This window comes from Rattus norvegicus, chromosome 16 (assembly GCF_021556685.1).
Source record: "Rattus norvegicus strain SHRSP/BbbUtx chromosome 16, alternate assembly SHRSP_T2T, whole genome shotgun sequence".
In the NCBI taxonomy this organism is placed as follows: domain Eukaryota; kingdom Metazoa; phylum Chordata; class Mammalia; order Rodentia; family Muridae; genus Rattus; species Rattus norvegicus.
The window spans coordinates 24,527,419-24,542,047 of record NC_141549.1 but is presented as its reverse complement, the minus strand read 5'-3'; positions in this window follow the sequence as shown (position 1 = coordinate 24,542,047).

Sequence of the window (14,629 nt, the reverse complement as noted above, 5' to 3'; positions counted from 1 at the left end):
CTCATAGGCCTTCTGTACAGAAAACAGAAACATTGAGTTAGTTTATCAATTCTTTTCCATGGTCTCTTTAAGAGCCCGTTATTGGGCACATGTTTTAGGTCAAGAAGTTAATACATTTTATTTTCTTTGTCTATCATTAAATTGATTAGATTTATATGTAGGAGTTTTTACTGCTGTGCGTTTTCTATGCAGTATGTGTGATAGAACCCAGTGCTGGTTCCCCTGGAACTGGATTTACAGATGGTTGGTTTTGAGTGGCCAGCGATGTGCTAGCAATTAAAACTGAGTGCTCTACAAACAAAACTAGAACTCTTAACTGCGTCTCCATCTCTCTAGGCCATATGTGTGTATGTGTGTGTGTGTGTGTGTGTGTGTGTGTATGTATATGTATATGTATATGTATGTTAATATTATACAACATGGTAAATTTCACCATAAGATAAATTTTTATCATGAAACTTCAATAAATTTTCTAGTATAGTGCAAAAATTTTCACCAAGAGATATTTACACCAATATGACTTGTGCTTGCAGATGGGTCAAACAAAGACATTTTGAATTGGATCTATAACCCTGAACCCCAGTATAAACCTTGTGTACATCTTGTGTGTGCATTGATCCACATGTGAAGGATAGAGACTGATATTGTCTTCCTCTCTATTTCCTGTACCCCACTCACATGTGTAATTGTGTGGGTCAAAGGACAATGCCACTCTACAGTTCTGTTCCGCCACATTGTGGGTTCTAGGGACTGAACTCAGGCCATCATCCCTCTGTATGGGTTCCACCCCTGGTCCCTCAGTTCTGGGACATGTTCATTCACTCAAATCCTAGTGTCTTGGAGCACACTGATCTTCATCCTTGCATGAAAGCAAGTTTTGGGGATCCCCTTATTTCCACATCTGCAGTGAGGTTTTCAGGAAACGTGTTTTACCAAACACCTCAGGCTCTAATCCTTATTTCCTATTGTTAGGCTGTACTAGGTTATGAAGGAGAACCATAGCACAGTAGTAGATATTCCATAATCCACATGCTTCTTGATAATTTTGTAGATCTAAAGGCCTTTAGTCTTTAAGTTACAGTTTCATATAAATAATAAATTCTGAATTAGAATTCCAAGAACTTCCTGTTTATTGAATATTTTCTTTAAATACACTGACTTGTCCTACTGTAGTTTTTCATTCTGTCAGTCCATTTACTCCCCACATGTAACTTAGATGTGTACTGAGTACAATACACATTCTACTATCTCTCAAAATCGTCCCATTCTTAACCTTTTGTTTCTGTGCCCAGTCTCAGAGCCTGTAAATCATTCATAGGTAATGTCAACAGCCTGTGAATCAACCCCAAGAAACACATACCAACTCTGTCACTTCTCTAAAGGACAAGCCTACAGTCTGTCAGTCATTCATAAGAAATGACTACACCCTGACCATCATTCATAAGAAACACCCAACGCGAATCACTATCCCTGAACTCAAGCAGTATTACAGAGCAATAGTGATAAAAACTGCATGGTATTGGTACAGAGACAGACAGATAGACCAATGGAACAGAATTGAAGACCCAGAAATGAACCCACAGACCTATGGGCACTTGATTTTTGACAAAGGAGCCAAAACCATCAAATGGAAAAAAGATAGCATTTTCAGCAAATGGTGCTGGTTCAACTGGAGGTCAACATGTAGAAGAATGCAGATCGATCCATGCTTATCACCCTGTACAAAGCTTAAGTCCAAGTGGATCAAGGACCTCCACATCAAACCAGATACACTCAAGCTAATAGAAGAAAAACTAGAGCAGCATCTGGAACACATGGGCACTGGAAAAAATTTCCTGAACAAAACACCAATGGCTTATGCTCTAAGATCAAGAATCGACAAATGGGATCTCATAAAACTGCAAAGCTTCTGTAAGGCAAAGGACACTGTGGTTAGGACAAAACGGCAACCAACAGATTGGGAAAAGATCTTTACCAATCCTACAACAGATAGAGGCCTTATATCCAAAATAGACAAAGAACTCAAGAAGTTAGACCGCAGGGAGACAAATAACCCTATTAAAAATGGGGTTCAGAGCGAAACAAAGAATTCACAGCTGAGGAATGCCGAATGGCTGAGAAACACCTAAAGAAATGTTCAACATCTTTAGTCATAAGGGAAATGCAAATCAAAACAATCCTGATATTTCACCTCACACCAGTGAGAATGGCTAAGATCAAAAACTCAGGTGACAGCAGATGCTGGCGAGGATGTGGAGAAAGAGGAACACTCCTCCATTGTTGGTGGGATTGCAGACTGGTACAACCATTCTGGAAATCAGTCTGGAGGTTCCTCAGAAAATTGGACATTGAACTGCCTGAGGACCCAGCTATACCTCTCTTAAACATATACCCAAAAGATGCCCCAACTTATAAAAAAGACACGTGCTCCACTATGTTCATAGCAGTTTTATTTATAATAGCCAGAAGCTGGAAAGAACCCAGATGCCCTTCAACAGAGGAATGGATACAGAAAATGTGGTACATCTACACAATGGAATATTACTCAGCTATCAAAAACAAAGACTTTATGAAATTCATAGGCAAATGGTTGGAACTGGAAAATATCATCCTGAGTGAGGTAACCCAATCACAGAAAAACACACATGGTATGCATTCATTGATAAGTGGCTATTAGCCCAAATGCTTGAATTACCCTAGATGCCTAGAACAAATGAAACTCAAGACGGATGATCAAAATGTGAATGCTTCACTCCTTCTTTAAAAGGGGAACAAGAATACCCTTGGCAGGGAATAGAGAGGCAAAGATTAAAACAGAGACTGAAGTAACACCCATTCAGATCCTGCCCCACATGTGGCCCACACATATACAGCCACCCAATTAGACAAGATGGATGAAGCAAAGAAGTGCAGGCCAACAGGGGCCGGATGTAGATCTCTCCTGAGAGACACAGTCAGAATACAGCAAATACAGAGGCGAATGCCAGCAGCAAACCACTGAACTGAGAATAGGACTCCCATTGAAGGAATCAGAGAAAGAACTGGAAGAGCTTGAAGGGGCTCGAGACCCCTTATGTACAACAATGTCAAGCAACCAGAGCTTCCAGGGACTAAGCCACTACCTAAAGACTATACATGGACTGACCCTGGACTCTGACCTCATGGGTAGCAATGAATATCCTAGTAAGAGCAGCAGTGGAAGGGGAAGCCCTGGGTCCTGCTAAGACTGAATCCCCAGTGAACTAGTCTATGGGGTGAGGGCGGCAATGGGGGGAGGATGGGGAGGGGAACACCGATAAGAAAGGGGAGGGGGAGGGGGATGTTTGCCTGGAAACCGGGAAAGGGAATAACACTCAAAATGTATATAAGAAATACTCAAGTTAATTAAAAAAAAAAACACCCAATGCCTGTCAACCATACATAGTACATATCTACAATTGTTCAATATGCACAGTAAACATGTACAGTCTTCTAGTCAGTCATCCATATTAACTGAGTGCTACCTGCAAATCATCCATAGGAAGTACCCACATCCTGTCAGGCATTCATAGGGAATGCCCACAGCCTGTCAATCATTTATAGGAAATAACTACAGCTTGTTAGTCATCAATACACATGGCACACCCCCAAGCTGGCAATCATCTGGAGGAAGAACCTACGTCCTATCAATCATCCATAAGAATTCCCTACAGCCTTAGAATCATTTATAAGAAATGACCATATCCTGTCATCTATTAGAAACACGCACAGTCTGTCAGTCATCCACAGATCACATACATTGCGTGAGAGTCATCCATAGGAAAAGCTAAGTGCCTGTCATGCATACAAAGGAAATGAACACAACCAGTAAATCATGCATAGGAATCTCCAACAGTCTGTCTGTTATCAAGAGAAAATTCACACAGTCTTTCAATTATCCAAAGTAAACAGCAACAGTATTCAATTAAGATTAAACAGAAAAATTTCAAAAACCCACAACCCTCACACACTGATATCATAAATAGGGACGTGATAAACCTGGGAGACAGCACACAATAAATCATGCCGAGAGCAAAGATTCATCTCTGCCTCAGGCTCCTCCTCCTACATCATTCAGGCCTCAGGTTTGCCATGCAGAGCCGATCCTGTTACCATGCCTGCTTGAAATCAAATGGGGAGATGTTTGTGATGATCAACATCATGTATTTATTCTTTATAAAAAATAATGTAGTGAAGGAAGCGCAGGATTTTGTTTCTGTTGACAGCACATTTTCAGAAGGATTTAGAACACTTTTTCTGCATACAGGTAGCTAATTCTTCAGAGCTCCTGATAAAGCAGAAGATTGTATAATAGGAAAACAAGGCAGCAAGTTTGTGTCCATTCAAGAGTCCATCCTCATATTATTTTGATTATATTGACAATAGTGAAAAGTTCAGAAAAAATAAAGGAAACTCCTCATTCTGAATGATCACAGGTTACCATGGACACACAAACACCAATGTTTTTAACAGTGTGAGCGTAGAATTAATATTTTATGAGTAAATCACATTGACAGGTTTGTAACCTGCTTTAATGGTTTACGTTCCTGTATGAAAGGCACACACACACACCGACACACAGACACACACACACAGACATGCACACACACACACCGACACACAGACACACACACAGACACACACACGCACACACACACACAGACACACACACACACAAAGGTTTTATGTTTTGATATATCTTGATCAGTACCGTAGATAGGCCATTGCCTAATCTCCACATGGTTAATTCACCTTCTGCCAATAATTCCGAGTTTTTACTTACTAAATGCTGAAACAAGATGCCATTTAAGACAGTCAGAGAGTGAAACATTCAAGGTTTTGTGTGTAGATATTTCAGAGAGAATCACAGAGACTAGGTGCAAAATAATTCTTTATAACAATGGATGTAAGTTGAATGTGCTTCCTGAAGTATTTTCAGGGGGAAAATCGGGATCACATTAGGAGACAGTGTTCTTTCTGCAGTTTTTCCCTGGCTCTTTGCCAGGCACACCTTTCTTATTGCAGTTCGTTTGAATGGGCAGCACTCATTTTCCTACCCTAGGTTTTGATGTTCTTGGGGTGGATCCTGCTACTCTGTCTCTATTTCCTCATTCACACAATTTCCTTTAAGTTCTTCTTAGAAATGTTACTTCTTCAAATATTAATTTGTGGATCTACTCTATTCCTCTCATATGAAAGCCACGGACTTCAGGCTGTCTGGTAAGCTTTTCTTTATAAAACTTTCTGGGATATTTATCGTGGCTGTAATTATAATAGATTTTTTAACTTGATTCTTCATAATCTTAATGTTTTTATTCCTTGATAATACTCACTAAATCTTTAGTTAATAGCTAAGGAAACCTGAGTTTTCTGGTGGATAACGGAGCAGTCCCACTGATGTCCACATCCTAAAATTCCCTAATTTGCCTAAACCGCATCATGTTTGGTGAATCTAAACATACAGTGGGTGGTGGATATTATCCCAAAATTTCAGCATACTGACCATATAATTTAGAGACTATTTGTAGCTCAAGAAGAAGAACGACAAAAATCTGATGCTTCAGTACTTCTTAGAAGGGGGTACAAAATAGTCACAGGAGGAAATACGAAGACAAAGTATGGAGCAGAGACTGAAGGAAAGGCCATCCAGAGAGTAACACATATGTGGATCCATCCCACATGCAGTCACCAAACCCATTCACTATTGGGGTGACAAGAGGTACATGCTGACAGGAGCCTGATACAGCTGCCTCCTGAGAGAATATGCCAGAGCCTGACAAATCAGAGGCAGATGCTCTCAGCAAGCCATTGGATTGAGAACTGGGACCTCAATGGGGGAGTTAGTGAAAGGACTGAGGTAATTGAGGGGATGTGCAACCCCATAGGAAGAACTACAGTATCAACCAACCAGATACCGCAGAGCTTCCAGGGACTAAAGCACCAAGTAAAGAGTACACTTGGAACGAGCCCTGGCTCCAGCAGCATGTGTAGCAGAAGATGGGCCTTGTTGGGCATCAATGGGAGGAGAGACCCGTGGTCCTGTGAAGGCTCAATGACAAGTATAGGGGAATGCCAGGGCAGGGAGGCAGGAGGGAGTGTGTGGGTGTGTGGGAGTTCACCCTCATGGAGGCAGGGGTTGAGGAGATGGGATGGAGTAGCGGTTTTCTGGACTGGAAGCAGAGAAGCAGGATAACATTTGAAATGTAAATAAAGCAATTATCTAATAAAAGCAATAAAAAACAGTGGAGGGCTATTCCTATAAAAACTTAAATTCAAGGGAGCTAAATTATTCGCTAAGAGTAGTTTAAAGAAGTACATGGCTGTTACAATTTTAGACGATGTCAAGAGACTTCAAAACATTTCATTTTGTATGTTGAACACAAATTTGTCTTCTGCATTCTTTTATTTATTTATTTATTATTTATTTATTTATTTATTTATTTATTTATTTTTTATTAACTTGAGTATTTCTTATATACATTTCAAGTGTTATTCCCTTTCCCGGTATCCGGGCAAACATCGCCCTCCCCCCTCCCCTTCCTTATGGGTGTTCCCATCCCAACCCTCCCCCCATTGCCGCCCTCCCCCCACCAGTCTAGTTCACTGGGGGTTCAGTCTTAGCAGGACCCAGGGCTTCCCCTTCCACTGGTGCTCTTACTAGGATATGCATTGCTACCTATGAGGTCAGAGTGCAGGGTCAGCCCATGTATAGTCTTTGGGTAGGGGCTTAGTCCCTGGAAGCTCTGGTTGCTTGGCATTGTTGTACATATGGAGTCTCGAGCCCCTTCAAGCTCTTCCAGTTCTTTCTCTGATTCCTTCAACGGGGGTCCTATTCTCAGTTCAGTGGTTGCTGCTGGCATTCGCCTCTGTATTTGCTGTATTCTGGCTGTGTCTCTTAGGAGCGATCTACATCCGGCTCCTGTCGGTCTGCACTTCTTTGCTTCATCCATCTTGTCTAATTGGGTGGCTATATATGTATGGGCCACATGTGGGGCAGACTCTGAATGGGTGATCCTTCAGTCTCTGTTTTAATCTTTGCCTCTCTCTTCCCTGCCAAGGGTATTCTTGTTCCCCTTTTAAAGAAGGAGTGAAGCATTCACATTTTGATCATCCGTCTTGAGTTTCATTTGTTCTAGGCATCAAGGGTAATTCAAGCATTTGTGCTAATAGCCACTTATCAATGAGTGCATACCATGTATGTCTTTCTGTGATTGGGTTAGCTCACTCAGGATGATGTTTTCCAGTTCCAACCATTTGCCTACGAATTTCATAAAGTCGTTGTTTTTGATAGCTGAGTAATATTCCATTGTGTAGATGTACCACATTTTCTGTATCCATTCCTCTGTTGAAGGGCATCTGGGTTCTTTCCAGCTTCTGGCTATTATAAATAAGACTGCTATGAACATAGTAGAGCACGTGTCTTTTTTATAAGTTGGGGCATCTTTTGGGTATATGCTCAAGAGAGGTATAGCTGGATCCTCAGGCAGTTCAATGTCCAATTTTCTGAGGATTCTCCAGACTGATTTCCAGAATGGTTGTACCAGTTTGCAATCCCACCAACAATGGAGGAGTGTTCCTCTTCCTCCACATCCTCGCCAGCATCTGTTGTCCGCTGAGTTTTTGATCTTAGCCATTCTCACTGGTGTGAGGTGAAATCTCAGGGTTGTTTTGATTTGCATTTCCCTTATGACTAAAGATGTTGAACATTTCTTTAGGTGTTTCTCAGCCATTCGGCATTCCTCAGCTGTGAATTCTTTGTTTAGCTCTGAACCCCATTTTTTAATAGGGTTATTTGTTTCCCTGCGGTCTAACTTCTTTAGTTCTTTGTCTATTTTGGATATAAGGCCTCTATCTGTTGTAGGATTGGTAAAGATCTTTTCCCAATCTGTTGGTTGCCGTTTTGTCCTAACCACCGTGTCCTTTGCCTTACAGAAGCTTTGTAGTTTTATGAGATCCCATTTGTCGATTCTTGATCTTAGAGCATAAGCCATTGGTGTTTTGTTCAGGAAATTTTTTCCAGTGCCCATGTGTTCCAGATGCTTCCCTAGTTTTTCTTCTATTAGTTTGAGTGTGTCTGGTTTGATGTGGAGGTCCTTGATCCACTTGGACTTAAGCTTTGTACAGGGTGATAAGCATGGATCGATCTGCATTCTTCTACATATTGACCTCCAGTTGAACCAGCACCATTTGCTGAAAATGCTATCTTTTTTCCATTGGATGGTTTTGGCTCCTTTGTCAAAAATCAAGTGACCATATGTGTGTGGGTTCATTTCTGGGTCTTCAATTCTGTTTCATTGGTCTATCTGTCTGTCTCTGTACCAATACCATGCAGTTTTTATCACTATTGCTCTGTAATACTGCTTGAGTTCAGGGATGGTGATTTCCCCTGAAGTCCTTTTATTGTTGAGGATAGCTTTAGCTATCCTGGGTTTTTTGTTATTCCAGATGAATTTGCAAATTGTTCTGTCTAACTCTTTGAAGAATTGGATTGGTATTTTGATGGGGATTGCATTGAATCTGTAGATTGCTTTTGGTAAAATTGCCATTTTTACTATATTAATCCTGCCAATCCATGAGCATGGGAGATCTTTCCATCTCCTGAGGTCTTCTTCAATTTCCTTCTTCAGTGTCTTGTAGTTCTTATTGTACAGATCTTTTACTTGCTTGGTTAAAGTCACACCGAGGTACTTTATATTATTTGGGTCTATTATGAAGGGTGTCGTTTCCCTAATTTCTTTCTCGGCTTGTTTCTCTTTTGTGTAGAGGAAGGCTACTGATTTATTTGAGTTAATTTTATACCCAGCCACTTTGCTGAAGTTGTTTATCAGCTTTACTAGTTCTCTGCTGGAACTTTTGGGATCACTTAAATACACTATCATATCATCTTCAAACAGTGATATTTTGACTTCTTCTTTTCCGATCTGTATCCCCTTGATCTCCTTTTGTTGTCTGATTGCTCTGGCTAGAACTTCAAGAACTATATTGAACAAGTAGGGAGAGAGTGGGCAGCCTTGTCTAGTCCCTGATTTTAGTGGGATTGCTTCAAGTTTCTCTCCATTTAGTTTAATGTTAGCAACTGGTTTGCTGTATATGGCTTTTACTATGTTCAGGTATGGGCCTTGAATTCCTATTCTCTCCAGGACTTTTATCATGAAGGGGTGTTGAATTTTGTCAAATGCTTTCTCAGCGTCTAATGAAATGATCATGTGGTTTTGTTCTTTCAGTTTGTTTATATAATGGATCACGTTGATGGTTTTCCGTATATTAAACCATCCCTGCATGCCTGGGATGAAGCCTACTTGGTCATGGTGGATGATTGTTTTGATGTGTTCTTGGATTCGGTTTGCCAGAATTTTATTGAGTATTTTTGCATCGATATTCATAAGGGAAATTGGTCTGAAGTTCTCTTTCTTTGTTGTGTCTTTGTGTGGTTTAGGTATAAGAGTAATTGTGGCTTCGTAGAAGGTATTCGGTAGTGATCCATCTGTTTCAATTTTGTGGAATAGTTTGGATAATATTGGTATGAGGTCTTCTATGAAGGTTTGGTAGAATTCTGCACTAAACCCGTCCGGACCTGGGCTCTTTTTGGTTGGGAGACGTTTAATGACTGCTTCTATTTCCTTAGGATTTATGGGGTTGTTTAACTGGTTTATCTGTTCCTGATTTAACTTCGGTACCTGGTATCTGTCTAGGAAATTGTCCATTTCCTGAAGATTTTCAAATTTTGAATATAGGTTTTTATAGTAAGATCTCATGATTTTTTGAATTTCCTCTGAATCTGTTGTTATGTCTCCCTTTTCATTTCTGATTTTGTTAATTTGGACACACTCTCTGTGTCCTCTCGTTAGTCTGGCTAAGGGTTTATCTATCTTGTTGATTTTCTCAAAGAACCAACTTTTGGTTCTGTTGATTCTTTCTATGGTCCTTTTTGTTTCTACTTGGTTGATTTCCGCTCTGAGTTTGATTATTTCCTGCCTTCTACTCCTCCTGGGTGTATTTGCTTCTTTTTGTTCTAGAGCTTTTAGGTGTGCTGTCAAGCTGCTGACATATGCTCTTTCCTGTTTCTTTCTGCAGGCACTCAGCGCTATGAGTTTTCCTCTTAGCACAGCTTTCATTGTGTCCCATAAGTTTGGGTATGTTGTACCTTCATTTTCATTAAATTCTAAAAAGTTTTTAATTTCTTTCTTTATTTCTTCCTTGACCAGGTTATCATTGAGTAGAGCATTGTTCAATTTCCAAGTATATGTAGACATTCTTCCTTGATTGTTATTGAAGACCAGTTTTAGGCCGTGGTGGTCCGATAGCACGCATGGGATTATTTCTATCTTTCTGTACCCTTTGAGGCCCGTTTTTTGACCAATTATATGGTCAATTTTGGAGAAAGTACCATGAGGAGCTGAGAAGAAGGTATATCCTTTTGCTTTAGGATAGAATGTTCTATAAATATCCGTTAAGTCCATTTGGCTCATGACTTCTCTTAGTCTGTCTATGTCTCTGTGTAATTTCTGTTTCCATGATCTGTCCATTGATGAGAGTGGGGTGTTGAAATCTCCCACTATTATTGTGTGAGGTGCAATGTGTGTTTTGAGCTTTAGTAAGGTTTCTTTTACGTATGTAGGTGCCCTTGTATTTGGGGCATAGATATTTAGGATTGAGAGTTCATCTTGGTGGATTTTTCCTTTGATGAATATGGAGTGTCCTTCCTTATCTTTTCTGATGACTTTTAGTTGAAAATTGATTTTATTTGATATTAGAATGGCTACTCCAGCTTGCTTCTTCTGACCATTTGCTTGGAAAGTTGTTTTCCAGCCTTTCACTCTGAGGTAGTGTCTGTCTTTGTCTCTGAGGTGTGTTTCCTTTAGGCAGCAGAATGCAGGGTCCTCGTTGCGTATCCAGTTTGTTAATCTATGTCTTTTTATTGGGGAGTTGAGGGCATTGATATTGAGAGATATTAAGGAATAGTGATTATTCCTTCCTGTTATATTCATATTTGGATGTGAGGTTATGTTTGTGTGCTTTCATTTTCTTTGTTTTGTTGCCAAGACGATTAGTTTCTTGCTTCTTCTAGGGTATAGCTTGCCTCCTTATGTTGGGCTTTACCATTTATTATCCTTTGTAGTGCTGGATTTGTAGAAAGATATTGTGTAAATTTGGTTTTGTCATGGAATATCTTGGTTTCTCCATCAATGTTAATTGAGAGTTTTGCAGGATACAGTAACCTGGGCTGGCATTTGTGTTCTCTTAGGGTCTGTATGACATCAGTCCAGGATCTTCTGGCCTTCATAGTTTCTGGCGAGAAGTCTGGTGTGATTCTGATAGGTCTCCCTTTATATGTTACTTGACCTTTTTCCTTTACTGCTTTTAATATTCTTTCTTTGTTTTGTGCGTTTGGTGTTTTGACAATTATGTGACGGGAGCTGTTTCTTTTCTGGTCCAATCTATTTGGAGTTCTGTAGGCTTCTTGTATGTCTATGGGTATCTCTTTTTTTAGGTTAGGGAAGTTTTCTTCTATGATTTTGTTGAAGATATTTTCTGGTCCTTTGAGCTGGGAGTCTTCACTCTCTTCTATACCTATTATCCTTAGGTTTGATCTTCTCATTGAGTCCTGGATTTCCTGTATGTTTTGGACCAGTAGCTTTTTCCGCTTTACATTATCTTTGACAGTTGAGTCAATGATTTCTATGGAATCTTCTGCTCCTGAGATTCTCTCTTCCATCTCTTGTATTCTGTTGGTGAAGCTTGTATCTACAGCTCCTTGTCTCTTCTTTTGGTTTTCTATATCCAGGGTTGTTTCCATGTGTTCTTTCTTGATTGCTTCTATTTCCATTTTTAATTCCTTCAACTGTTTGATTGTGTTTTCCTGGAATTCTTTCAGGGATTTTTGCGATTCCTCTCTGTAGGCTTCTACTTGTTTATTAATGTTTTCCTGTGTTTCCCTAAGGGAGTTCTTCACATCTTTCCTGAAGTCCTCCAGCATCATGATCAAATATGATTTTGAAACTAGATCTTGCTTTTCTGGTGTGTTTGGATATTCCATGTTTGTTTTGGTGGGAGAATTGGGCTCCGATGATGCCAAGTAGTCTTGGTTTCTGTTGCTTGGGTTCCTGCGCTTGCCTCTCGCCATCAGATTATCTCTAGTGTTACTTTGTTCTGCTATTTCTGACAGTGGCTGGACTGTCCTATAAGCCTGTGTGTCAGGAGTGCTGTAGACCTCTTTTCCTGTTTTCTTTCAGCCAGTTATGGGAACAGAGTGTTCTGCTTTCGAGCGTGTAGTTTTTCCTCTCTACAGGTCTTCAGCTGTTCCTGTGGGCCTGTGTCTTGAGTTCACCAGGCAGCTTTCTTGCAGCAGAAAAGTTGGTCTTACCTGTGGTCCCGAGGTTCAAGTTCGCTCGTGGGGTGCTGCCCACGGGCGCTCTGCGGCGGCAGCAACCAGGAATACCTGTGCCGCCTCTTCCGGGAGCTTCAGTCCACCAGGGTTCCAGATGGCCTTTGGTGTTTTTCTCTGGCGTCCGAGATGTATGTTCAGAGATCAGTCTCTTCTGGTTTCCCAGGCTTGTCTGCCTCTCTGAAGGTTTAGCTCTCCCTCCCACGGGATTTGGGTGCAGAGAACTCTTTATATGGTCTGTTTCCTTCAGGGTCCGGCGGTGTCTCTGGCAGGGGTCCTGCCGCTCCTGGGCCCTCCCCCACGGGAGCCCAGAGGCCTTATAAGGTTTCCTCTTTGGCCAGGGATGTGGGCAGGGGTGAGCAGTGTTGGTGTTCTCTTCCGCTCTGCAGCCTCAGGAGTGCCCACCTGACCAGGCGGTTGGGTCTCTCTCTCACAGGGTCTGGGAGCAGAGAGCTGCTGCGGGCCGGGATCCTCGGGTGTGGGACTTCCGGTAAACACAGAACGTGCCCGGTCCTAGAGGAATTCTCTTCCTTGTGTCCCAAGCTCACCAGGCAGCTTTCTTGCAGCAGAATAGTTGGTCTTACCTGTAGTCCGGAGGCTCAAGTTCGCTCGTGGGGTGCTGCCCACGGGCTCTCTGCAGCGGCAGCAACCAGGAAGACCTGTGCCACCCCTTCCGCTGTCTTCTGCATTCTTAAGGTTAATCTCTTTCCCTGACTGTCACCTTTCTCAATCCTGTAGGAGAGTGAGGTCCACTTGATTCCTACACTTCCATGCTTAGTGATCAAGAAAGTGGTTCTCTCATTAAATTCCCTGTTTATGAGTCTAGAACTAGTTTGTTGTTTCTTTGGTTGCAATAATCGCAACCCCCTACACTCTTATGCAACTCTGAGATTTTCTGAGCACTTTTAAAATTGATTCTATAGTATTTTATCATTTAGAATATTTTTAGGAGATGTGGCCCAGTGGTTAAACGCACTGGCTAACTGCTCTTCTAAGAGACATGAGCCTAATATCTAGCTGTACATGGTGGCCATCAGCTGTCTGTAACTACAGTTTGAAGGAGATCTGGCAGTGGCACCCACTTCTCAATGCTTCAGGCACTACATTCATTTGGTGCACAGAAATACATGCAGACAAAATATCTATACAGGTCAAACATCAAAATAATAAACGCTTGTCATGTGCGTCTGTGTTTGCCACCTATGTCATATCTAGAGCATCCAGAAGATAAGGTCAGGTACTCTTGAGCCTCTGGATAAGTTCTGAGAATAGAACATAGATTTTTGGCAAATGCACCAGGCCCTTATCAATACTGAGCCATCCCTGCAACCCCCATATAGGTTCTTCCTATGTCACAGTGCAATCATCTTTGGCTTTCATTTTGGCAATTGGAGCTCATTACGCTAGAACTACTTCTTAAGCCCTGCCAGGTCAGGATTTCTGGTCCCTGGGTTTATCAATTTAAAATGGCATACAAAGATAAGCAGGGAATCCTCAACAAAGGAACCTCAAATGGCCAAGAAATCTTCAAAGTACTTAGCCATCTTGGAAATGAGTATCAAAATGACCCTGAGATTCCATATCCACTGTTAGAATGGCTAAGTCCAAAAATTCAAGTGATAGCACATGCTGGTAAGGATGTAGAGCACAGGAAAGAGTTTCCCAGTGTTGCTGGAGTGGAAACTTGTACAATGAATTTGGAAAATTAATTTGGAGGTTTCTCAGAAAACTAAAAATTGTTTTACCTCAAGACCCAGGTATACCACTCCTAGGCATATACCAAAAAGATAACCAACCATACGACAGGGACACCTGCTCAACTCTCACTTTCCAGTGCCCCACACATGTGGAGCTAAGTGTGTAGTGGCCAGAAGGCAGGGTCAACTGGCCGTTCTGTTCTGCCACATTGTGGCTTCTGAGGACTGAACTCTGGCCATCAGGCCGCCCTGTGGGTTCCACCCCTGGTCCCTCTGATCTGGAGACAAACCTCACTCACCCACGTCCCTGGTGTGATTGATTTACTATCTTGGAGCGCACTGATATTCACACTTGCAGGCAAGTAGCTTTGGGGATCCCCTTGTCCCCACATCTGCAGTTGGGTTTTCAAGGCAAGAGTTTTACCAAGTGAGGTTTACCAACCACCCCTTCCCCTCATCCTTTTTTGGGGAGGAGTATTTGATTTTTTTTATTTCCATTTCAAATGTTATCCCCTTTCCTGGTTTTCCA